Source organism: Coturnix japonica, chromosome 19, assembly GCF_054131305.1.
Source record: "Coturnix japonica strain WE chromosome 19, WE-NBRP24, whole genome shotgun sequence".
Classification (NCBI taxonomy): Eukaryota; Metazoa; Chordata; class Aves; order Galliformes; family Phasianidae; genus Coturnix; species Coturnix japonica.
The window spans coordinates 1,934,182-1,958,640 of NC_140681.1; the positions used below are offsets into that span (position 1 = coordinate 1,934,182).

The window sequence follows — 24,459 nt, forward strand, 5'->3', positions numbered from 1 at the left end:
AGCCCCTCCACTATGTTGGTGAGACATTAACCCTCTCTGAAATCAAGAAGACTGTCATGGTTTTGTCAGGCCTGTATTACGCTATGGGAGGAAAGGAGGAGTAGTTACAGTACCAAGGAACCCTGACACGTGGGGATCCTGCTGGCCTGCAGGTGGCTGGACGTCTCCCAGCTGGGGGAAGCAGCAAATGGATTCTTCAGTTTGCTTTCCTTATGCACAGTGCTTCTGCTTTACCCAGACTGTCCTCATCCCAACCCACATGGTCTCACACTTTGGCCTTCCCATAGGTCGGACCACAGCAGTGACTCAGCACTAGTTTACCTTCTTTTCCTTGTTACAGTTTCCATACATCTGCCTGATAGAGACATGAAAATGAGCAGTGTGTAGCTCCCTGAGCCCCCTCAGAGCCCCATTGAGGAGCAGAACGCAGCATACATTTGCAGTGTTACACTCCTGTCTTAGCAAGGAGCTGTGGGGTTGTGGTTACATAAGCAGGTGTGTGACTCATCTCTTGTTTAGTCTGTGGCTCAGCAGCGCACACGATCTGGTGCTGGCAATTCCTTCTTACGAACAATCTGTCTTAGGATTTCTACTGATTTCAGTTTGAAGCGGCTTTCGTGGCTGACTCATTCCCCATAAAGTGAACTCTCAGCACAGGAATAACCCTAAGCAGTTTTGTAGTAAACAGCACCACAAAGGCCTCAGCTGCCTTCTCCAAAGCCTTCCGCCTTTTCTTTCAGCATTGACCCCCTATGTGCATGGATAGCAGACAGACGTGGGCTCTCACCTGCCTGTGTCCTGTTGCTGCTCCGTTCTGTATGCATTTCAGCAGCCCCTCATTATGCTGCATCTTGCATTTCCTTGGCTGTCTTCTGTCATCCACATTTTATTTGCCTATTTTGCACACATGGACACAGTTCTAGTTCTAAGCTCCAATCCAAACTACTCAGCTTCCAGGACAGCGTGTTCCATTCATTCCAAACATCCACTCTCTGTATTGTACAGATAATATCTGTGTGTATCATATATAAGAAACACGCAATGTATTGTATGTACATACATAATTTACACACAGTGTTGTATCACTGAAATGTAGCTAAAACACACATCAGTAATCACAACAGTCACTTGATAAGAATATACATGTATGCCTTTAATTTGCACATTTCAGCTACTTCCTCACCTGCTCTTCTGATTCAAAACAATACCCCGCTGTGAGGATTTGCTTCTGTCTCCTAATTGTAACCTGGTGTTGTCCCACTGAGAACTTTTCAGGTAACCTATTTTAAAGCGCTGTCCATCATTTAGGCACTGACAATTCCCAAGACTTCCACTGATACGCAGCTGTATTTTCAGATTGCATTAAGCAAATATGGAAGAAAAAAAGCACGGTTTTGTAAAGGAAATAATGGAAATACGGCGTGGTCTGTTGTCTAGGCTGGGACATGGAGCTCTCCCTCTTTGCCCAGCTTGGGCAGAGATGAAACATCTCCCCCAGTCTGTGCAGCTGCTGAGTGGGGTAATGATCCTTTCATACTGCTCTGTATGAGCCCCCACTTCATATTTTGCTCTTCTTTTGTGCTGTGAAACAGTGCTGGCCGACTTCTCAAAAGTCAATATGATGGATGTGCAGTGATTACATAGAAAGTGTTTTTTAACATGCCAATGAAATGAGTGCTTCTTTCAACTCTTTCGCTTTCATGAAAGCCCCGCAAAGACATAAGTGAATCTCTTGGCTCCAGAAAGAGACAAGCTTTCTGGAGAGGAACTTTGCAATCCTGCCATCAGAGGGCCAACATTAGCACCTTCTTGTTGCTCTGTCGTGCAGCAAAGGAGCAGCCTTTTGCACGAGTGCATGGAGCAGCAGGCTCAAGCCCAGGTCTTCCCTCAGTGCCAGCATGCCACACATGAGCTTCTAAGACTCGAGCAGTGCACTGCTTTGGAAAATGTATGTCCTTGCATCAGGTCGTCTTGCACTACTGGGACCTTGAGGGCCTGCCATCCTCCGGCTCCCTCTGGCATCATGGGGAAAATTTTCTTCATTCCCCATCTGTGGCTGAAGATAAGCAATCAGCTTCCACAGCTTTGCAGGGTGCTTGAGAAACACAGCCAGCAGGAGAACTCTGTGCTGGCAAGGCAGAGCAGCAGGCAGTGCCTGTGTGTGAGCAGGCTGCAGCTGCTGCTGGGGATGCTCTGCCCTCTGCTTCCAGGCACCTTCTCTCTGCAGAGGCATGGGATGACACGCTGTGTCACTGGGTTTGAATGAACCTAATGAGGCGTGTATATGGAGGTATGGCACAGCTATGTTGTACCCCACTGCTTCCCTAACTGCTGCAATAGAAATAAAGATGCCTGCTGAGCTCAGCCCTAAGCTCTTCACAAGCTGTTACCTGAACCTTGCTGTTGCTCCCTGGCGCTTAGTGAAGGGCAGCCTTCCATGATTCAAACCAGTCTCCTGTGGGACAGAGAATGGATTAGGCTCCCATGACCCTGCACTGCAGCTGCATACACTGCTTTCTATTTGCTGTGCTGTCACAAAGCCTATCAGAGGGAGAAATGTTAGAGATTCTGAACTACTTGCAGAAGCAGCCCACTCACAGCAGCCTTCGAGCTGAATTAGATTATGTGGAGGGGAATCTGTTTTGTCAGAGCTGATATCTCTGGCAGACACTTTCTCCTTTGAGAGAGCAGATGCAAACAGGCAGAGAAGATGCCCTACCATCTCTTGACCGTGATGAAGAAAAACAATGTTTTGGGCAGTCTTACTTGTATTGGGTGTAAGGGATGTTCTCAGACACAGGCCAGATGTTAGCTGCTCTTATTTTCTAAATACCAGTTTCTCTGAATGCAAACAAACACTCCAAGCATTTTGCTGCACTAAACGTGTATGTTGTACAAGTGGTGGATGAGGGTTATGTTGGTTTAAAGACCTCATTATCACTTGGTAGGGAATGATTCACTTTTCTATAAAGCTTGAACATTAATTAATTAAAATATGATATCATCTTAAGGCTGTCTTAGTATTCTGATCTGCAGATCTGGATGGGCAGAGTGCTTGCTTCTGTGTGGCTGTTTCAGATCTGTCTGTAAACTGTGGGTTTTGGCAAGACAAAAACATTCTGCCAAGCGCCCTTTGAAGAATTCAGGTTGACGTGAGAAAGTCTGCAGTTATGTTGTGCCTATTAAGAAATAAACAGCCGCCCACATTCTCATGGTTTGAAGTCAGGAGGCCCATCCAGATCTCACCTGGGATCCCCATCTGCACAGTGCCTCAGCCCAGAGCCACGCAGTGCCAGCAGCCAGCAAGGCTCTGCATCAGCTCACAGCTGCAGGACTGCAGCAGAACCACAGCCCTGCCTGCCTTCACAGCCTGAGAGCAACCAGTTTCTCAGCCCTCAGGCCTGCAACATGGTTATGTCTGCATTAAATCCCCAGCACAACTGTGCATGAGTCTGTAAAGCAGTTCCAACAGGAGTCCTTTTTGTTGGTGCCTTCCCTGGGAAAAAATACAAAGAGTCTCTTCTGAGCAACTGCAGTAAAAATGCACAGGTCACCCAAAGGCATACACAGGGATCAGGTGGTGTGAGCTCAGTTTAAGGAGTCCTGCAGCCTTCTGCTGGGTCTTGCATGTGAGCAGATGGGACTGGCCATACAAGAGGGCCTGAAGACTTCCTGGGCCGCAGGGCTGTTACAATGGTAGTACAGCCCCGTGGGGGGATTCCTCTCTTCCCACCTCCACACAACAGCCAACCTGGTTCACATAGTACCTACAAACACCAGGAGTGACACCAAACACCTCTAAGGACAGCGCCTGTGCAGATCTGTACCTCTCCTCTTGTTCTTGGTAGCCCAGCTACACACAGAGTGATCACAGGGAGTTAGAGGTACACTTGGGCCTGTGAAAGAAGGCAGCAGCCAGCAGGCATGCTTCTGTTTACATGGTTTTATATGAAAAAAAAATTGCCCATATGAAATAAGCGTCAGTAAATTTGGTCTGCAGTGATAAGACTGATGGGCAAAAGTCATATTCCTTCCTAGCCCAGCTCTGAAGAAATTGGGTCTGGAAACAGCTGGAGACAAGCACCTATAGATGGGAGTTTCTGGCTCGATCTTTTACCTGCCTTATCTCCATGGGGTTGCCCAGCAATCACGGGCCGCATATGACGTGGGAAATTGCTGGAGATAACTCAGTACGTAGTGAACGTAACGAACAGCACAGCGCCCAGCCAGGCCGAGGGACCCGGCAGCGCCCCCCGCCCCTGGGAGCACAGCGGGAACCGCCGCCCACAGCCCGTCCCCCACAGGCAGCACTGCGCCGCGGAGCGCCCAGCCGCCGGCAGCGCCGCTGGGTGGCACCAGAAACCGCAGCACGGAGCCGCTTCGGACGGAACCTCGTTTGTAGGCGGCCGGTGCGGGCAGTGCCGGGGTGAAGGTGGGCGCAGCTGGGAGGAACCCGTGTAAAGGAACGGGTGCATCTGTCCGGCCGCAGCCCGGCCGTTGTGGAGCACGGCGCGGTGCCGCGATACCCCCGGCTCCGCCGCGAGCCCCCACGCTCCCGTTCCAGGCCGGGCCCCGCGCTGTGCCGGGCGGAGCACGAGGCTGCGCTGCGCTGCGGGCCGGGCCGGGGGCAGTTCAGCGGGGAGCGGGTTTCCTCGCGTTCTGAGTTTTCACAACGTTACGGTCCCGGTGTGAAAGGCACACGGACGGGAAGGCCGCGACGACCGGCTGAGCGACACCAGCGACCGCCAACGTCCCCCTGGGCGCCGGGTAGGGCGGGCGCCGGGCGGGGCCGAGTCGGTCGGGCCTGTGGGCGGCGCCGAGGGAACTACCCCTAAGATGGCGCCGCCGTCTCCTCGCGGCGTGGCCGCCATCTTGTTTGTAGTTCCGAGCCCCTCGGCGGCCCGCGCGCAGGCGCGGTCTCGCGACTCTTTGCGCAGGCGCAGAGCGACCCCACATGCCGCGGCGGCCGAGGAGGCGCAGGTACCTGCGGGCAGGTGAGCGCCGCCAACGGCAGCTGCGGCCGCACCGGGACGGGCCGCGCAGCCGGACCGCGCTCCGCCCGCACGCCGAGGTGCTGCGGGGCGGCAGGTGCCGAGCGGCGGCTCCGCGGGGGCGGGGAGCGGGCGGGGGCCGTGCCGGGGCCGTGCCGGCGGGGAGCGGCGGCCCCGGGGCTCGGGCCGCCCGTCCCGGTTGTCCGTTAGCGGCGCGTCCCGCCGAGGGGGCTCGGGGCAGCGCGCGGGCGGCGGCGTGTGGAACGGCCCCGGGGTGCGGGACGTGCCGGGAGGAGGAGGACGAGCTCTGGGACGGCACCGGGCGCTGGTGGCTGTGGGGCCGCGGTGCTGCCAGCCGGGCTGAGCGCTTCGCTCGGCCGCCTTTACCCCAGTGCTCCCAACGGCAGCGTTTGGCTGCTGAGTTCTCCATTTTTTCCTTTTTTTTTTTTTTTTTTTTCCTTTTCCCTATTTCACAGCCAAAAAAAAAAAAAAAAGGTACAATTTAGCTCGTGTCCGAATGGGAGGGGATTAAAAAAACAACCAACAAAAAAAGCCTTTAGCTGAGTTACACCATCTCTATGGGCAAACACCTGCCTCAGTTGATATATAACGTACATCCCAGGGAGTGATTTGGAGCGGCATAGCCGTGTCAAACACTTATTGTAACGGTTATCACTGCAGATCTCATGTACAGATGGCCTGTAGGACAGGCGGAGCGGCGGCACCAGGGCTGAGCGGGGAGCTGAGCCCTACAGCCACGGGGCTGTGGTGGTTTGGAGGTGGGGATCCCAGCTGGGGCAGAATCCAGCTCTGCCTGTCAGGTGTGTTTGTGAGCTTCAGACAGGACTTGGAAGCTCATCACTGTGGCTTTGCTTACCCTTTTCTGTAAGAGGGCAAAAGTCTTCCAAACCCGTCAGTCTTTGTTTGGCCCCAGCCTTTAAGTCTGTGGTGAAAGGTTGGTGGGCTGTGTAAAGTCTTGAGAGCATTGTGGATGCAGCTTGGAGCTCTTCTGGCTGGCAGCTGATTTGCACCAGGGGAGCAGATCCATGTTCAGATGGGACAATTGCAGGTAGACTGCTGGAGAAATGAGGCAATCCTTAGGATTGGTTTGGGTCATGGGTTGTTGGGCTGGGATTGTGGTCTTGGGCCTGACCATGGCTCTTCCACTCTTATTTGTTTGGGATATTAAAACTTAGTCTGTGTGTGGCTCACAAAGCGCTGAAGCCGGCTGCTAGGGGCAGGAGCTTTGTGTGGGCTGTTAGTGAGGTGCTTGGCTTTGCAAATGTGGAAGCTAGATAAAATGAGAGCCAAGCAACTGCTGGAAGCAGCATTATGGGGGATGTTAATGATATCCCTGTCTTCGCTTTATATGTTAGGTTAAAAACAGTTGCTTAATTTGTGTCTTCTGAATCTCAGATCACCTTCAGAAATCCTTCAGTGATTCCGTATGCAGATCATGCTTCACATTGGTCACGTATGGCAGGATCTTTAGTGTTCTTCAATGGAAAACATAAGTATAACCATACATTTGTACTTCAGAGGCTTTGTTACGTGTAACATATGCTTTGCTCTCATAAAGATAAGTAGTTCTGTGGAAGGTGGTGCTAAGATGGTTTCCGTTCTTAACCATTCCTGTGTTGCACGCTCAAGGTGAACCTTACAGCACAGTTGTGATGTATAGTGTTTTGTTGAAGCAGCTGATGACAACGGTCACAAAATGGTCTTAAGCACAAAGGAAACCAGAGAGAAAGCAAATCAGCTTTAAGATTTTGTATTTGGTTTTAATGTGCAACAGAACGGGGATTTTCATTTTGAAGTATTTTATTGTCCTGCTCATCACTTATAGCTCACTGGGGTTACCACCGCTCTCACCTCCTGCACAAGGGGAAGCCAGGCCCTCAGTGCGCCCTGTTCCTGGAGCTGCAGGCAGTGCCCACGCCATGACCCTCTGCTCAGGGCTCAGCTTGTGCTCATCATCTGCCATCTGCACCTCGGATAAAGGCACACATGGCTCTGCTGCTTATGGCTCTTAAGCCTCAGTGGGACACTTGCACAGGGTTGGTTAAGACTATTTGTGTCTGTGATTGTCACAGCCTGATTTAACCCCTGATCGGTACAGGACATCGGAGGAACATTTTTCCTCCTTCTCTGTAATATGTTGAAGAAAATGCATTTGGTATCACTCTTCATGCATCACCACGCTCTCAATCTTCATATGAATGTGGTTTGGGAGGAATGATACAATTCTGTGCTTTTGGCCCAGAGCCCTCAGTGTTTTGGCCGAGTTGGTGAGATGCTGGGCCAGGCAACAGTAGCGTGGTGCTGGTGTGGGAATGGCTGTGGGAGCGCGTGCCCTCTGCAGTGCAGGTCAGAGCTGATGGGAGATCCTAGTGATCTCACTCGGCCTTCGCTTCTCTTCTTGTAAATCCAGCAATAGAAATGGGACTTGGTGTATTTTTAATCAATATTGTTAGCAATTAATGACTTTATTCTGTCTGGTCGCAGCCCCCTGGCTTCTGTGGTGCACGTAGCACCTGTTAACGTTGCAATCAAGTTGCTGCTGCAGAAGTAAAGGAGGGAATAACTTGGCTTTCCTTTGGCTGCAGTCTTCACCAGGCTTAGTTGCATTTCTCTATTTACAGCAGGTTTTAGTTCACTGGAGACATGGCATGTTCCTTACTTCATATACACTGGAGGCTGTAGATGCAATGTTTAAAATTAAAGTAACCTTTACTATTCAGTTGTATACAAGCCAGACTGATTATTCTAAAGTACCAGTTGAATTAAAAAAAAAAAAAAAGTGAAACTAGATTCCTCTTTTGTTTTTTCCTCACAAGAGCTGAATTGTAGCTTTTCTGTTGAGCAGAGAATAGAGGCAGCCTGCTTCCTTCTTTTCATCTCTTTGGAGATGAAGTTGTGTGTTACATGTTAAGCCGTCCCGCTGGCTGGGTGGCATGGAGGAGGGCTGCTGCTTTTCTTGCTCTCCTGTAGCACCTGCAGCACTTGCTGGGTGCTGTTCTGAATGGGCTGTGTGCTAACTCAGCAGAGCACTAAGGCAGCCTCTCCAACTCCTCCACTCCCCAGAAGATCTGCTTTTGCCAGGTAAGAAAGCTGAATGAATTCAATGAAGGGCCGAGGAGTACTGGAGATGTAATCGATGTTAGTGATATAAGGACAGCTGCAGCACCAGGTGAAAGCACTTATTCTGCTATTCTCCCCGGCAGTGACTGAAAGGAATACCTTAGGAAAGAGCATGAGGTCGGGACAAGTGAGATAGGCGTTTGTCTGAGCCCTCTTACTCCTTGTCAGCCTTAGGATGTCCGGAGGTCAGTGTCATTTTCATGTATGTAGGTAATGGTTAATGCATTTTTCTTCTGTAGTCGCGCCTGTGCCTGTGGTCCATTTGAATGTATAGCGCTGCTGGCATCCTGAGTGAGGCCTTCTGGAGCACAGAGTGCTGGAGGAGCTCAGCACATCAGCGTTTTTTATTTTGAACTCGACAGCTGCTACCTGCAGTTGATATCTCGTAGCTTTTGTATTGTTTGGAAACAGCCAACAACTGATCTGTTTACCTTCTCTGATGATTTTATAGACTCAGTCGTAAGTCACTGCTGCAGTCTTTGTTTCCAGGCAGAAGAGCCCTACCCTAATCAATTATTCCTTGTTGTTTATCTCTTCAAACTCTGTTTCCTTTTTAGAAGTATTTTCCACTTGTGATGTGTCCCCTCCAAAGGAAGGAGCAGGCTGCATCCTGGCTTTAAGGCGTAGGCAAGCTGTAGCTTTGGGTGGTGTTTTAATTCCATCTCTTTCCAACTAATTCCCTAGTGTTAGATTGGGTTTTGTGAAGTGCTGGATGGGTGCGAGCTGATGGTTTTGTCAGTCAGTCATGACTGCAGCAAGAGTTTTTGGATGTTAGTCACCAGTTTGGAGCACATCACTTTACATATGAAATTAGGGTTGGTTTTCTTTTCTGTGCGCTTTGTTCTCACCAAATTTCATCTGTGCTTTTATCTCTCTGTTATTCAGTCCCATCGGGTTTCCTGCAGCTCTTCAGCCAGCCCTTATCTCTGCCGTGGGAACAGCTGACGTCCTCTGCAGGCTCTGATTCCCCCTTGCCTCCTATTCCAGACCATTTAGGAATGCGGTGTACAGCACAGCACTGCAAAAGGCTCCTGGCTGTCTTCCTCCCATGTGGAACTTGATCACTTATCTCTATCCTGTTGTCTGTTTTTCAGCACGCTATTAGCACAGCTGAGGGCTTTCCCGTTCATCCTATGGCTGCAAAGCTATCTGGATATTATCTTGTGTTGCGGTTTCGTCACCACTAGAAGCAGACGCCTGTCCTCACAGCCCTGCCTGCTGCCTCCTGCTGCCACGTGGGGAATGGAGCCTGCCAGCAGGCCTGGCTGCAAATGAACCTGACGAATGAGAATTTAATGCTGATTTAGTGTTGATGTACTGATAGCATACGAACACGTGGATTTGATTAGAACCAATTCAGTTAGTTAAATACGTATTTCTGTACTTGCTGCTGCTGATTGTAATTGTGACCCTCTGGGCTCAGCTGCAGTGTAGGTAGTGGCAGTGTCTGTGCAGATGGGAGCTGTGCGTTTCAGATCATTGTGAATGTGATGCTGTAGTTAGATGGGTATGACTTGGTGTGTGAATCACACCTAACTGCCAGTCAGATCGGATCCGTGACTGTTTCATGGACTTCTCTCTGTGCTGGGGCAGAAAAACAAGCTGGCCATGAATCCATACCTGGAGTTTCTTAAAGACCGCAAACTAGGAGTTGTGTGCATTTAGGTAAATCAGTAGGGAAATAGTATTATTGTCGTCTTATGTGTGGACTTAATTCTCTTAGTTTCTGTAGGTGTTTCTACCTTTGCACAGGCAAGAGGAGAAAGTTGATTTGCATAAATAGTAGCTGTATGGATTGGATTGCTGTGTTTCCTTCAGCAGGAGGAGGACTGAGATGCGGTTCTGTGCTGATTTCCTACGTGGTGATGACAGGGTTCAGGAGCACATGGCTGAAGCCAGCTTTCCCTGTGCCAGCTCAGGCACTGCCCGGTGTGTACCTGCAGCTCCTGATGGGCTCCTCAGCTGGGGAAGCAGCTCTTCAGCCCTTCTGTCACACTCCAGCTTTTATGTTCTTCTGATGGAGCTCAGCCTGATGTGCTTTTTATCAAAATCCTGGTTAGAAAGTCAGCTTCTTTGTGCCATGAGGTGGGACAGAAACGTCACTGAATGCAGTTATTTGTGTGCTCGGGAAAGCTGGGGAGATCTTGTTTCTCATTTTACAGTGGCACCGAGCCTTGTCCGTGGCCTGACAGCGAGGCAGAGCTCAGTGCAAACGTCCACATGTTCAGTCATGGGACAAAGCAACAATTACCAGCATGTGTAAGGTAAATAGGTAGTTGGAAACATTCATTCATTTTTAAATGTCAGAGTGTTCCTTCATCCCATAATAAGTATTTCTGGCCACATTTGGCATTGTTAGAAGCTGAAATATCCTGAGCATTTTGCACTGTGCATACTGTCTACACACAGAGCAGGAGCTGACTCCCACTGGGCAGCACTCAAGTGTTTGTGCATTTTGTTTGTGCACTTGTCACTGTTTTTAAGTGTCATTGAAGTCTGTGGCTGTTCTGCACCTGGAGATGACATGAAGTCCAGGTCCTGCTGCAGGCTGTGCTGCAGGAAGTGCCCAGCCCTCGTGTGATCAGCTCTTGCTCACAAAAGCCGTCTCTTTTTGCAGGACTGCAAATCCTAGAAGACATCAGCCATTAGCACATCTATTTCTGATATCCAGAAGAGTTCTTTTTATGCCAAACATCTGAGTGTGATGTTTGCAGATAGAGACCATCTTCAAAAGAGGAACTACTGGGCCTTAAAACCGAATGGATATCATTAGCTGTGGTTGTTCAGTGTATTTGAATGTGCATTTGTCTGGGCGTACGGCATGCGGTAAGAGGATGAGTGCTGACTGCTGTGCAAGTCGTAGCTGACTAATTCTTACTGCAGACGTGCTCTTACAGCAGGAGCTGTCTGAGACGTGTGCTTCTTGCACGGATGTCCCCTGGGAAGTTGCAATGATGTGGCAGTGAGTGGCTGTGCTGCAGCACTCCCCGTTGCTGAGCCCTGTGTGCCTATAGAGAGATCAGGACCTCTGCTGGCATGAGCTCCTCGGGGAGCATCCCAGTTCTGTGGTACATGCTGGGGGGGCACGGGCAGGGCTGAGCAACACAGCTCCCAGAAGAGAAATTCCTCCCTTCTAAAAGAACGGTGCTGTGTGAGATGACTAGGAGACTGGGAGAAGGAGAAAAAGAAGGAAGACCTGAGCAGAGCTTTGTAGCCTGGGGCAGTCATGCCAAGATGATGGAGGCTTCTTGGACCCTTCCCAAATGCTCATTGCTGTCATGTTTTTGTTTTGTTTCCTGCTCATGCCTGATGAATGTGAATTACTGTTTTGTATCATGTTTGTCCTCCTCTTGTCTTCACCAACTGTTTGCATATGCAGAGAAGTGTCAGCAGAGATTCCCAAACTTTAGGCAGCCTGACAGGTGCTGTTGAAGTCGCGTACTCCTGTACCCGTGTACTTCAGCAGCCCTTTGAAATCCAGGAAGCAGCGGCTTCAGTGCTGGGCTGTCTGGCAGTGGATATGTTGGCAGCCAGGCTGATGTGATGGGAGCATCGAGCCCTTCTGATAGCAGTTCAATTTACACTATGAGAAATGGCCTTTGTTGTGCCTGGTAGCAACAGTCCAATCAAAGAGTTTTTGAGCATAATTCTGGGCCACTGTCATTTTATGCATCTGGCCACTTTCACCATACAGAAGTGTTTTTAGAGCAATTTGCGGAGCTCACAGGCTACTTTCGCAGGAGGAGGGCTTGCTGCGTGTTCCACATGACTGCATTCAGTTTTTGGCAGTGTTTGTAGGTGTTAGAAAATGATATTTCCTGGCTAATAACAGCTTTTCCTGACTGTGCGGTGGCCCCTAAAGGATTCTTAGAAGTCTTTAATCTTGCTTTGTTATTTTACATGGGGAGCAGAAATCCTGGAGGACTCTTAAACTCTGGCAGAGATGAATTGAGTGGGTATGTATCTTAATTAGGATGCCAAGCAAGACCAGGAAAGCCTTGAAATGCCAGCTTTGAATGTTGTCTTGCACAGGACTTCTCAGACCAATGAAAGAGGAATTCACTGAGCGTGAGCTTTTCTTATCCGTGGTAGAAAGATAGCATACATTTTCCATTGGCCTTTCACGAGGTAACTGCTGTTTTTTTTTCTTCCAAGTTCAATTGCTTCATATTTCTTTAATAAAGACAGCATTGTCTTCACAATGAGAACTGAAATTGAAGAAGCCAGCTGTAAAAAAAAACAAAAAAGGAAAAATTAAGAAATATATTGTGTGATACAGTAACTTACAAGAAAAGACTTTATGACTTCACATAAAGGTAGAATAACCACTGTTGTTACGTCATAAAAGAAGAACGTAGAAGAAGTGGTGTTGGGCCTGTATGCAGGTCTCCAGAGTACCTGCGGCTCTTTGGTAAGTAGTGGTTGTTTTGGGGAAAGTGATGGGAATAGATTAAAATGCCTTGAAACAGCATGTGCCGGAAAGCTTGATTTGGGACTAAGCAGTAATTGTCTGAACTGAGAAGCGCTGTAATGCGGGTACGTTGCTTTTCTGTAGCTCGATGCTGTGATGTGAGGCATCAGCATTTTCTCAGATCTGTAGCCTTCAGACATCAGCCTGGTCTGTGGATTGATGGCAAACGTGGCACTTGTGCTGCTATTTTTACCATGCCTCCACATTAAGATCAACTGCTTATGTAGAAGCCATCATCAGTCATCTTGTTGGCCTAAACATGATTTAAGGAGGTATTTAGGGCTGCCAAAGCTTTCGATCAGGAAGGACTCCTGGAACTGGAGTTACAATCCTGACGCGCTCCCTTTAGCAAAGCCTGAGGCATTTCTATCCCATCATATATCACAACCCTCGGAACTCCTGCTGTGTTTCAGAACCGCAGGCCTTCTCAGCAGCAGCGATTCCGAGCAGCTTCCTGGGCCCAGGCCTAGCTTTCACAGCCAGTGCTTTACCGTAAGTGCCATCTTTCCCAAGGGCTGAGCTGTCAGGTCTGCAGCAGGACGGCCGCTGCCCTTGGCCCTGTGGGATGGCCGTGGTCTGCTGGGGCCAGGTGGGCAGTGGGCAGAGAGGTTTCTTGCTGGCAAGCCAGGTCCTGAAAGGTCTTTTTGCCTGATTACAGTTTTATTTGAAGAAAAACCAAAACATTTAAACTGTTACTGAGGTGAATGTATAACAGGAGGAGGATTGCCGGCATTGAAGGGCAATAGAAAGCACTGGCCTCTTTGTTAAATGGAAGTTATTCTGTGCAGAATTAAAAGATGGCCAGAAAAATGGCACTTCCAGTCTCAGTGTGGCTGTGAAGGAGTTACACAGATTGGTTCTTTGCAGCACTCCCAACCTCAGTGTGAAACCAATGGGGCAGGGCTACATGGTGAGCAGCAGGACCTGGGGTCCTGGAAAGGAGTGAAGCCGACAAACAGATTAATTACTCGAATTAGATTGATGTATTTGTTTTTTACAAGAAATATCTGAGCCTGTGATGATCCCCACTGTGCCCATCTTTAGTCATGGTTCTTAAAGGATCCAAGGCCTTCTCATCTGCTGCAGTGCATGGACACCCCAGCTACTGGGCATTGCTTCTGTCTCTGCTTGTGCTCCCATGCTACTGGTGCAGGAAGGAAGTCAGGAAAAGTATTTGATCTGTAAGGTTTGTATGGCTTCTGCAAGCAAAAAACCAGTGCTAGAGAAGGGCTTCACAGCCTGCACTGTAGAAACCTTTGTTGTAAATGCTTTCTCTTGGAGTCCCCAAATGCACTGCCTTGCACATGTTTTCCAGGGCTGCTGCAGTGTTTATGTGCCTGTATGACTCTAATTGATTTTCAAATGCTGTACCTGCAATTTCCATCTGGGCTTTTATATCATGTTGGGTTGGTTCTTAGGACCATGGTGCAGTGTGCTCAGACCAGGCATAGCTCGTATGGAAATGCACAAATAAAAATGGCTAGTTTAAAAACAAACAAACAAACAAACAAAAAACCACCAAAACAAAACACCTTGATGCCAATGGGGATTTAAAATATTTAATTAAGGAAAATTATCCATATTCACAATTCAGGGATTATTTCAAAAAATGCGCTTTAGAAAAGACAGGGTTTTTTTCAGGGGATATATTTTTCCATCTGTGTGTGGTAAGGAGGTGAGAACGGCAGGGAAAGCAGGGCAGTATGGGGAGGGATGCATGTGTGATTATGGAGGTATGTGGAAGTATTACAGTGTGTTTTGGAAGAGGAGCTCTGATACATCTCCCCAAGGATGAGTGAAAAATGGGCCTGTAATGCGGCAAAGTGTTGGATGTGATCTGTACTGGAGCTCATTATCAGCATGATTATTCTGGCAAATTCAGTGTAGAGAATGAGAGAACTAATACAAGAGAAAAAGGTGACAAGAAAGAGCAAAGGAATTGCAATAAGAAGAAATGTGAGGGGACATTAAATGGGGTAGGACTTTGCACTGCTTGAACCTGCAGTGTGCTTACATGGTGACTGCTGTACGGGTGCTGCTCTCCTTGCTCCTGCAGACCCCGAACACTGGGAGAGCTGCTGGAAAGGGAAGCCAGAAAGTGGGAGGTGTGCAACAGGCTTCTTGTAGAGCATGCGTAATAGATTGAAACCTCCAGTCTTAAGATCTTTTTGAACAGGTCATAATGGGAACGTAAAGTCTTAGCAGCATGGAATGAATATGAACCGATTATTCCCTGTGTTTTCCAGTGGAAAAAGATCACCAAATGAAAGAGGCAGGTGACAGGCTCCAGACAAACCAAGTGAGGTATTTCTGAAGTGGGTTTTAATCTGTTGGAGCTGCTTCCTCCATTTGAGGCTCTTTACCTGCGTGTTTTTGTGTTCATATATTCACTGTGTAAATGAATTTCTGGCCATTTTGCACTGATTCAGAGCATCTGGCTGAACATCTCCTAATTGTAAAGAGCGATACTGCTGCACGCTCATAAACTTGGACTGCTCAGGTGAGCTGTGCTTTGAGCTGTGGTTAAGTTTTGTGTTTCTTTCCGACCTGGAGAAGGGCTTACAGTCCCAGAAGCTTGTGGGGGTTGTTTTTCTTTTTTTCCCCCAATTGTTGAACAAGAGACACTACCTCAATCTGCAGATCTAACATGGAGGTACTGGGAGGTTGAGAGAGAAGAGACGGGGTCAGTAAAGAGGAGAGATGGGGGTGATGGGGTCTCTTGGCAGTTCCTAAATAACCCACCACTTTCAAGGCTCTTGTTTGCTGGGCTGCAGTGTGAGCTTGTGACTGCAGGCTGTTCTGCCCAGGGGAGGCTGGTGTATGTGTGCAGCCTGCTGCACTTCTGGGCAGGGTTTGTCTTTGCTGGAGGCTGAGCCAGGCGCTCCAGTTGCTGAGGGGGCACTCTGTAATAATGTGGGTTATTATCATTTTACTTTTCAAGTCTTACGTGTGATCCAGAGTAATTGGATTATTAGGGCTTAACTGCTAATGATTGTTTTCAGGTCTGTGTGTACTCTTAGACCCTCTCCAGCAGTCAGCTAAACCCCATCAGCTTAAATTGCTGTGAAGGAAGTTCAGAAAAGAATCTAGGCTTTGGTTCCATGGTGCTTGCTAAAAACTAATATGATGTTCTTTACAGCTGCATTTGTCATCAGCTAATAGCTCAATACCACCTAACAAGGACTTAATCACATCTTATGGTATGGAGCCCCTTTCTTTAGAACATTTTAAATCGTTAAGTTTTCTTTGGAATTCATGGCTGTAGCCCTGCAATACCAGGCAGAGAGTAGGGAATGATTTCTGCCATTTTCCAAACATATAAGGCACGGAGCCTGCCAGGGGGTGGGCAGAGATATTGGATTAGAAGAAATCCAGAAATAACTGAGGCGCTCATTTTATTTCCAAGGTGGCTGTATCAGCACTGTCTTCAATATAAATTCTGCCTAAAAGTCAGTATGGGAAAGACATGCATGTAATGTTGCAGTGAGGTAATATTAAATGTGGAGATGGCTGTTCCTTTCTCTCCAGGTGAGTGCTGGCAGGCTCGTCTCTGCAAAGGGTACATGGTGAAAAGGCTTTTGTAGAGTTGGATGCTCGACTGCTGACTGCTCTGCTGAGGGCTCGGCACTGGGAAAGCCCTTCTCTGAACAACACACACCAGTTTCTGGGAAGTTGTCTCTATTCAGAGCTGTTGCTGTGTGTCAGAGGGAAGAGTTAGGATTTGGTTTAGGCACGTGTGTTACCTTGTGCCGAGTATGGAATTTAGATATCGTTCATGGAGAAGGCTTCCTTACCAGTGTCAGCAGCACAGACCCTAGCGGTGATAACCTCGTTGTTCAGAGGGAGCAGCGTTTTAGTGCACTGGGGAAGAAGCTTCAACAGCATCGGAGGGAGACTCAGGCTTCTCTGATGTATGCTTTGAAGCACAGAGCAAATAGCATTTGGGTGCTGTCCCATTGCTGGCCCTGGGCACTGGCTCCTGAGCTGCACCAGCAGAGAGGTGAGAGCTTAGAGTGCTCAGAGCCAGAGCAGCTCTTAGTGTTGTTACTCTGGAAACTGTTAAATATTATTCAGAAGGAGAGAAGTAGAATTTTAATATGAAACCTGTTATTTTGACAAATTAACACCTGCCTGAAAAATCCACCAGGAAGTGAATTTCTGCTCCGTCTCAGCCCTCAGCATGAAGTATCTGACTTGAGTGCTTATTAACCAGTTTGAGAAAGTGAGATGTTAAGTAGTGCTGATGTCTGGCTCTAGCAGTTGTTATTTTATGCTTCCACTTTTCCTTTTATTCTGATCTATGGTGTTTTCAGGTAAAAAATCTCATGGATTGTGTATCTACCTTCCACTATGTAAAAAGGCATTAGAAAGGCCTCACACAGAAGCAGGGTACTGCAGCAAAGTCACCTGAATTGGCACCTTCAGCTACTTCAGACAGAAGTCTTTGTGTTTTGTTCAGGGCTTTCTTTGCAGTATTTAGATGTTCTAGTTAAAGTGGACATAGTATCATGGATTTCCAGTCTAAATATCATCCTTAATGTTTTTAATGGTGTGATGTGGTATTTTTTTTAATCATCTTAAAGTTTTTAAGTATTGTACCTTAAACGAGTAAGTTATGTGAAGGTCTCTTACATGGTGATGCTGGGGGATGTTTTTGCTGTATCCCAGGTATGTAAGACTGAAATCAACTTGATAGGAGTTACCTTAACTTACATACATTATAATCCAGAATCATGCAGTCCAACTGTCCACCTACCATCAATATCTCCCACTAAACCATGTCCCTCAGTACTACGTCAGAATGTTTCTTGACCACCTCCGGGCTCAGTAATTCCACCACCTCCTTGGGCAGCCTCTTCCAGCACCTGGCCATTCTGTCTGAGAAGTATTTCTTAACATCCAACCTGGATAATAGAGGCTGTTCCCTCTTCTCCTGTTACTTTTCAAATCTCCTGAAGTTATTTACCCCCAAAGCTTTGAATAGTTGAGCTGTGATCTCCTGAATGGGACGTTGTATCCCCACTCCTTGCTCCTGCTCCCACCATGGAAAAGCACTACTCTGTGAGGTTCTACAGATTCAGCAAGAATGAAATGTGACATTAAATTGTTCTCTAGTGAGAACAATTTAATTGTTTTAACCATCGGACTTTTCTACAAGTGCAGAACCACCTGCTGTTGCTGTGGATACTTCAGCTGCCATGCTCTGTGTCACAAAGCCTGCTGCTGCGGGACTTCCCTGCTGCTTCCAGAGGTGCTGCTGATGCCAAGGATTTCGCTGGGTGGCTGTGATGGCTCTGCCAGTCCTCAGTGCCTGTTTTACACAGCAGCCTTTGGGTGAACTCATCTATTCTCTAGTTGGCTTTCTCTCACACTGCAGCGTTCAGCCAAGTGGTGTGGTGTGTTCTAATTAAAAGCAGATCTTTCAGTAATACTCTTCAAAGTTTTATTCACATGGAATAATGCTTCTACGAGTGCAACTGTAATGAGCCCTGCCCCAGTTTGCTCCTGAGAAACACATCGCTGTGTCTTTGTGTGCTCAGTGTCACTGGACAGCGTTTGGCACGGGTACATCACAGTGAGCATCACACTTCTCTGCTGTATTCATGCAGATATTTACAGAGGGCTCCCAAAGCTCCTGAGAAGGGGCCTTCACTAGAGCTGGAAGGAGATATGTTGAGTGGCTGCATCCCATATCTTTCAGCCATCTCCAAAACAAGGCATATGGCCTGTTCTATCAAAGGGTTTCTGTCTGCTTTGGGAGTTTGTAACATGAATGCCCATGCTGATGTGTATGAGTTGCTGATGCATAGATATCCCCAGCTACCTGTGTTGAAGGCTGTGGTGAGTGACTGCCCTTGATGTTATACATGCACGGTCATCAGCTTGGACTGCAGGGTTTGGAGCTGACATCAGAGATGGCTCATTACACAGTACTGTGAGCAATCTATGCAACTGTCAAAGCAAATTTATATGGCATGCCCTAACCATACATACGTCTGTAGTCTGCACAACTTGGAGACTTTCTTATTGTTTTTCTCAGCACATTGATAATCATGTGCTTCAGGTTTTTCTTCTGTGGTTAAAAATCCATTTTCTTAGCTCAGGTTAACTTGACAATTGAGTCTGCAGTTCTGTGACGTTACTTGAGCTTTATTAATGATTTTCCTGAGAGGCAGATCATGCTGCCACTCCATTCTCATAGTTCTTGCTACTTACCTTGAGCGGATCCTGATGTTCTCATGATCCCCTGATAGCACTATGTGGGGCAGGGCTGGGTCCTGGCTGCATGGGGACGGTGTGGGGGAGCTGAGGGCCTGCTGTCCCTGTTCAGAAACGCTGAGAGGAAAATGTTCCCTGCAGCAAGGCAGCTCAGGTCAGCAAATTGAATTCTGCCTTATATTCTGCCTAAATAGAATATAAGAATATAAAAGAGCAGTCATGCTGTTCTCCTTTCCCATGTACCAGCTGCTAGTGCCATGGGCACGTACATTGTTGACTCTGTGATTAAACCTAGCACTAACCCTGCCAAAAAATGCTGCTTTTTAAATTTTTTTTTGCAAGTGGATCTCAAACAAGGTCTTCATGCAGGACAGATGTAGAAAAAATGTGGTGTGTGAGGAGCCAAAGGTGCATTTTCATCAGTCAGGTTACAGGTGCAAACTACTCCACAATGGAGAAATAGAGTTCCAGCCTGCAGAGCGAGCAGCTCGCCTTGTTTCTGTGCTGTCAGCCTGGCGAAGGGAGGAGGAAGGAGCTTCTGCCTGGCTCAGGGACGGAGGCAGGAGCACCACTTCTGGCCGCAGCTCACAATTGTATTAAATGAGTAATGAAATTACATCCTGAATCGATTCTTCGTTGCCCCATATCCATTACTGGCTCTAACTGTGTTAATTTGAGTCGTCTCTCTTCTGTTGGCCAGCTGCCTGAGGAGGAGCACGACTTGAAAATTCAATGTGATGCACAGAAGGGTGTTTTCTGCTCAGAAATTAATTCATAGGCTGGAAATGATGGAGGGGGTGGCAACAAGCAGTAACGATAGCGTTGAAGTAGTGACACTAATGGCAGAGAAGAGGTTGTCCTTCAGGTGGTGCAGGCTGGGCAGGCAGCCAGGCTGAAGCTCTTGTTCAGGGGAGCTCCAAGGAGTGGTGCTACATGGGGAAAGCAACAGCCTTTAATGGGAGGGAGAAGAGAGAATAAAGGAATAAAAAACATAGATCCCTGCACAACACGGCCATGTTAGCTACCTGAGTGTGCCGGTGCCAGGCCCAGCTGTGTTGGTTGCTGAGCAGCAGACATGATTTTGTGCCCACTCCAAGGCCAGGTTGTCCAGGCTGGACTGGATCACAGTGTGCATGCCAAGAGCTGAGATCAGAACTACTGAGTGCAACTCCTTTCCTGATTCATAGATCTTATTAAATCAGTTCTAGGTTGCGTAGTTTATATATGTGAATCAACATGAAAAAGTTGAAGGTAGTTTTATTTTTAGAATGGAAATAACTAAAAAATCTTCTTGTTTGATTTTCTTTTTCCATCCCAGTAGTGCTTCAAACAAAGGAGTTTTAAAAGCAGAATATGAAATCACAGGTCTGACTGCATGTTGAGCTGCATCATGACTTGAGTGGTGGTTCCTCCCACATGGCAGGAAGTCTCAACTGTGTGTCAGGGCTCTGTGAATCTATATAGAATGCATTTCTGATCCATCTTTTAATGGAACACTTTGCTCATTGGAACGCATATTCAAATTTGGTGGCTTTTTTTTTAATGTTAAGACAGTCAGTAGGGAACATGATTGGAACAAAGTTTGAAAATAAAACTGCAAAAGGAATGAAGGGATCTGGTGGAAAGCAGACAGAGCTGATATAGGCTGCTTGAGTGTAAGCCAGTGCATCGGCTGGGAGACGTGGGCTCGGTGTGTGCGCTGCCTCTGCATACCTGGGAGCTTAACGGTGTTGAATGGGACGAGTAGGGAGGTGCAGCAGTTGTAGTCAGTGCTGATGGAGAAACAAGGGATATTTCCTCTGCAGCAGAGTCCTTTGCATGAAGCCTCCAGGAGCCCTCACACCCCTGGGTGGGATGTCTGGAGCTCCAGGGCTGTGGGAGCAGGTGACCCAGGAGATGGGAAAGCCTCCTTGCACAGATCCATTCAAACATGTCCTTCACTGTAAGACTGGTGAAAACAGCTCTGTGGTTTAGTTTGAGCTCTGTGAGCTGCTGAGTAATGCACATATTGCATCAGAGTGGTGCCATCGGAGATTATGGCATGATTTCATGTCACCTTTATAAACTGTATTTGTGGTGGCAGTAGGCACTGCTTCTTTTGTCTGTGATGAAGGAAACAGCTGGTTAAGGGGAATGCTGTAAAGCTTCTGGAATATAACCATGAGCAGAAAAGATGCTGTTGGAGACATCTGCAGCTTTTTCTTAGCGGTAATCTGGTATGTCAGTTCATAGCCTGGGTATCCTTCCCTGCTTTAAATCTCTTTGGGCTGTGTTGTAGAGGGGAGCTCTGCACAGTTTCAGTGCTTTGTTGGGACTGCTCCAGGTAACCCAAAGCAGGCTTTTCCTTTTTTCTTCTGTTCTTGCTCAGTCAGCCCTATAGTGGGTACCAGTGAATTCAGGTGGTGACAGGAGGGACGGTCTGTGAGCTGAGCTCAGTCACACGAGTGGCAGTGGGACAGTTCTCATAGTTAAAATTGGGTGCCTTCTCCGAACATAACAGAGAGCTGAACACAAACTTCTTCCTTCCCAAACCATTGTTAGATATAGGGCTCAGCCAAAGTGAGCAGCCTGCCATGCAGCTCATCTTCCAGTACGTGCATTGGGAGAGGTGTAGGCAGGAAATCATTGTGAAAAGCCATGCAATGCATGCAGCTAAAGAGCACCTCAACTGCAAGCATGAGGAATCATAGAATCATAGAATTATAGAATGACCTGGGTTGAAAAGGATGTGGTGAGGCACCATGCCAAAGGCTTTGCAGAGGTCCAGGTAGATGACATCCATCGCCCTTCGCCCGTCTACTGAAGCCGTCACTCCATCATAAAAGGCCACCAGATTCTGCTTTTGTGCAGGCTGCAGCTTTGGAGGTTGTTCCCATCTCCTTTTGCACCCCCAAGAGTGGTGCTTCTCTTTTCTATCCTGTCAGGAGCGGGGGCTGTTTGAGAGTGTTGTCCTCTGTGTGAGCAGTCGGTGCCTAGAGAGGTTCCCAGCCACCCTGCTGTGTGCCAGCAAGGCAGTGTGTGTTTAGGTGAGCCTAATGCCATGTTTTGTAGCACAGCTTGATAGCTGTCTTGTATAATTTTCTCCCAGCGTGACTAGCATGTAAAGCAGGAGTATAACAGGTTATGGAGTTAGTACATTGTGCTGAGATGAATGAACAAAACTTTTCAGCCTCTAACAACAGTGTTGTGATCCTAGAGGGTGTGCAGAGAACACCCAGGGGATCCCCAGCAGCAGAGTCCAGCCCTTACAGCCTGTCACCCCACAGGATGTATCACCAAGCACCCCAAATTAAGCCATGGCACCTGCCAGCCGTGTGGGGCACAGCTGTAGTGCTCTGATGTGAGCACACCTTCTTTTGTTACAAATTGAAATGCTGGGAATTGAGAGCACCCTTGTCATGGAATAAGCACTCAAACACATTTCTAATTGCAGTTAGAGGCAGGTAGTCGCTTTCTGTTCGAGTCTCGCCTTCCTTGTTCTCTGCAGCCTTCTGCATCCTGCCCTGGTGGCCGGGCTCCGTGTTACTTATTCACCAAATGGCTTTCCTCCGTCCTTTGTATTACTGGTTTTCAAAGAGCACAGAATCTATTCCAGTGGGAAGCCTTTGGAAAGGCGTGGGTGGTTTAATTTGGGGGAATTTGTGGGTATTTATAGCCATATATAAATGGAGCCAAGGGGAATACTTGCAAAGTAGGTGGTGCTGGGACATTTTTAGAAAAATGAACGATTTATACGTGGGTCATTCCAGGCAAACCTTTTGCTTTCTTGTAGCCTATTTGCTATTGAGCTCATCTGTTTCTGGCGAATATTTATGATGCTTTGTTGTGGCATTTTAAACTTATTTTTGGCTTATGAAATGACATGTTTGTTTCTTTAAATAACAGGAGCAGTAGAAGGAGAAAATGGGTTGTTTTCTGGGCAGAAGTGTCTGCAGATCATTCAGGAGGCATCTTAAATAGTGCTGTCCAAAACACAGGTTCACCAGGTGGTGTGCAGTATGTCAATCATCCTGCACTCAGGAGAGACGCTGCTGTTTCATTCCAGGATTGTGCAGGCCTGGGTGCACGGTAGATTCCCACAGGTCAGGGACACCGAATGGAGCTGTCTGTACAGTATTTAGACACAGAAGTCACAGTCAGTAATTTTCCAGTCTGCTCTCCTCACCACGCTTGGGTGGTGATTTTCATACAGCTGTCGTACTGCTGACTTCATACTTCCCCAGTGTCGTGGTTTTATGACACCCTACTATACACGCTTATGAAGGGCCTTCACCTGCACAGGAGCCTTTCTGGCCTATGGGTGTGATTTTCAGCATCATAATGAAAGCACTTCAGCTGAGGATTCACAGACCTTGGGTTTTCTTGCCAAGTTGGCAGCATCCCCAGAGTATCCTGATTAATGTTCCACTCAAGGCCTGCTGGCTCTGGGAAGCCCGTGGTTAAGGATACCCAGTGTTTGTTCTCCTGATGCCTCACACAATGGTAGCTCAGTTTGTTTAGAATTGTTCAGAGCAGTTGGAGCAGAGGACGGCACAGCTCTCCTCACATTGCTAGGTCCCTCTGCTACAGAGCACTCTCTTGAGAAATGTTAGTGCTTTCTCAGACAAACATGCCACTTTGCTGTGTTTCCAGCCAGAGGTGTGTTGCGTATTGGGTAGGTGGTGCCTGCGTGCACCTGGGGTGGAGTCAGGTCACGAGGGTCTGCCAGGGGTGGTGACCTGTACCACTATATAGGGTTTGTTGCGAGGCATTAAACTTGTACTTTCGGCGTTACGCACTGTGTGTGTGTCCTGTCTGTTCCCATTGTGCGGTGGCACGGTAAAGTCACTAGGCAGCCTTGACTTGTCGCCGGATCGGGAGGCGACAAGGTGGGTTGCTGTTGGTGTAGCACAGTGCCCAGGTGTAGTTACAGTAGGTAACAGTGTAGAGCCACTGAGTTCTCAAGCTGGAGTACAGTTACCAGGCTGGAACATCACACTCAGCCTGCTAAGACCTTGGAAAGAGAAAGTGTGTGCATCTGCCTCCAAAGGAAACAGGTTCAGATGAAGCCTAGGGGCTGTCACAGACCTTTCCCAGAAAGTTCAGTAATCAAAAGGAAAAAAGCTCCCAACCTGCTGGTAAGCAGCGCATGGGGCCCTGCACCTTTTCCTTCAAAAAGCATTTGAAAAGCTTAGTGCTTCTGCAAAAGCAGGGGAAAAAAATCAGATTTTCTGGATGAACAGATTAGAATAACAGATTAGAAAACTGCCATTTTACCACTCCCATTTAATCTTTCTGCAGGATTTGGGTCTCAGTTTGGCGATGTTGGTGGCCCTACAGAAGGCCGTGCTGCCATAGCCCGCAGAGCAGCTCCTGCTCCTCCCTCATGCTTCTCTCCAGGAGTGGTGCCTTTATTTGCTCCCACTTGGTGTTGTGAAAGATGGAATTAGGTCGGACTTCCTTGAGAGAGGAGAGGCTGAGCCCAGCACCTCAAACCACAGCCTTCCTGCTGCTGTCCAGCAAGCACAGGGCGAGTACAGCATGGCAGGAACACAGCGATCTGCTGGCTTAGCCCTGAGCCCCCCTGTTGCAAACAGTATTTGGAGCAGGAAGATAAACATCAGATTAGTTTCAGCGTAATGTTGTTTACTCTGTGCA

The 24,459-nt window shown here is 48.0% G+C and overlaps 1 protein-coding gene across 11 annotated transcripts in view; it reads left to right on the forward strand.

Moving 5' to 3' along the window:
- The first annotated feature begins 4,314 nt into the window (after positions 1–4,314).
- NDRG3 (NDRG family member 3) overlaps positions 4,315–24,459 on the forward strand; it is a 50,158-nt gene continuing 30,013 nt past the window's right edge. For 2 of the 11 annotated variants that reach the window (XM_032448632.2, XM_085519493.1), the window contains exon 1: positions 4,315–4,432. The gene's annotated coding sequence lies outside the window, so the exon portion shown is untranslated. Of the gene's footprint in view, positions 4,768–4,931; positions 5,089–12,487; positions 12,544–24,459 lie in introns of those variants that run through there. The other 9 variants (XM_085519489.1, XM_085519495.1, XM_015881318.2 and 6 more) reach the window with 6 other exon arrangements.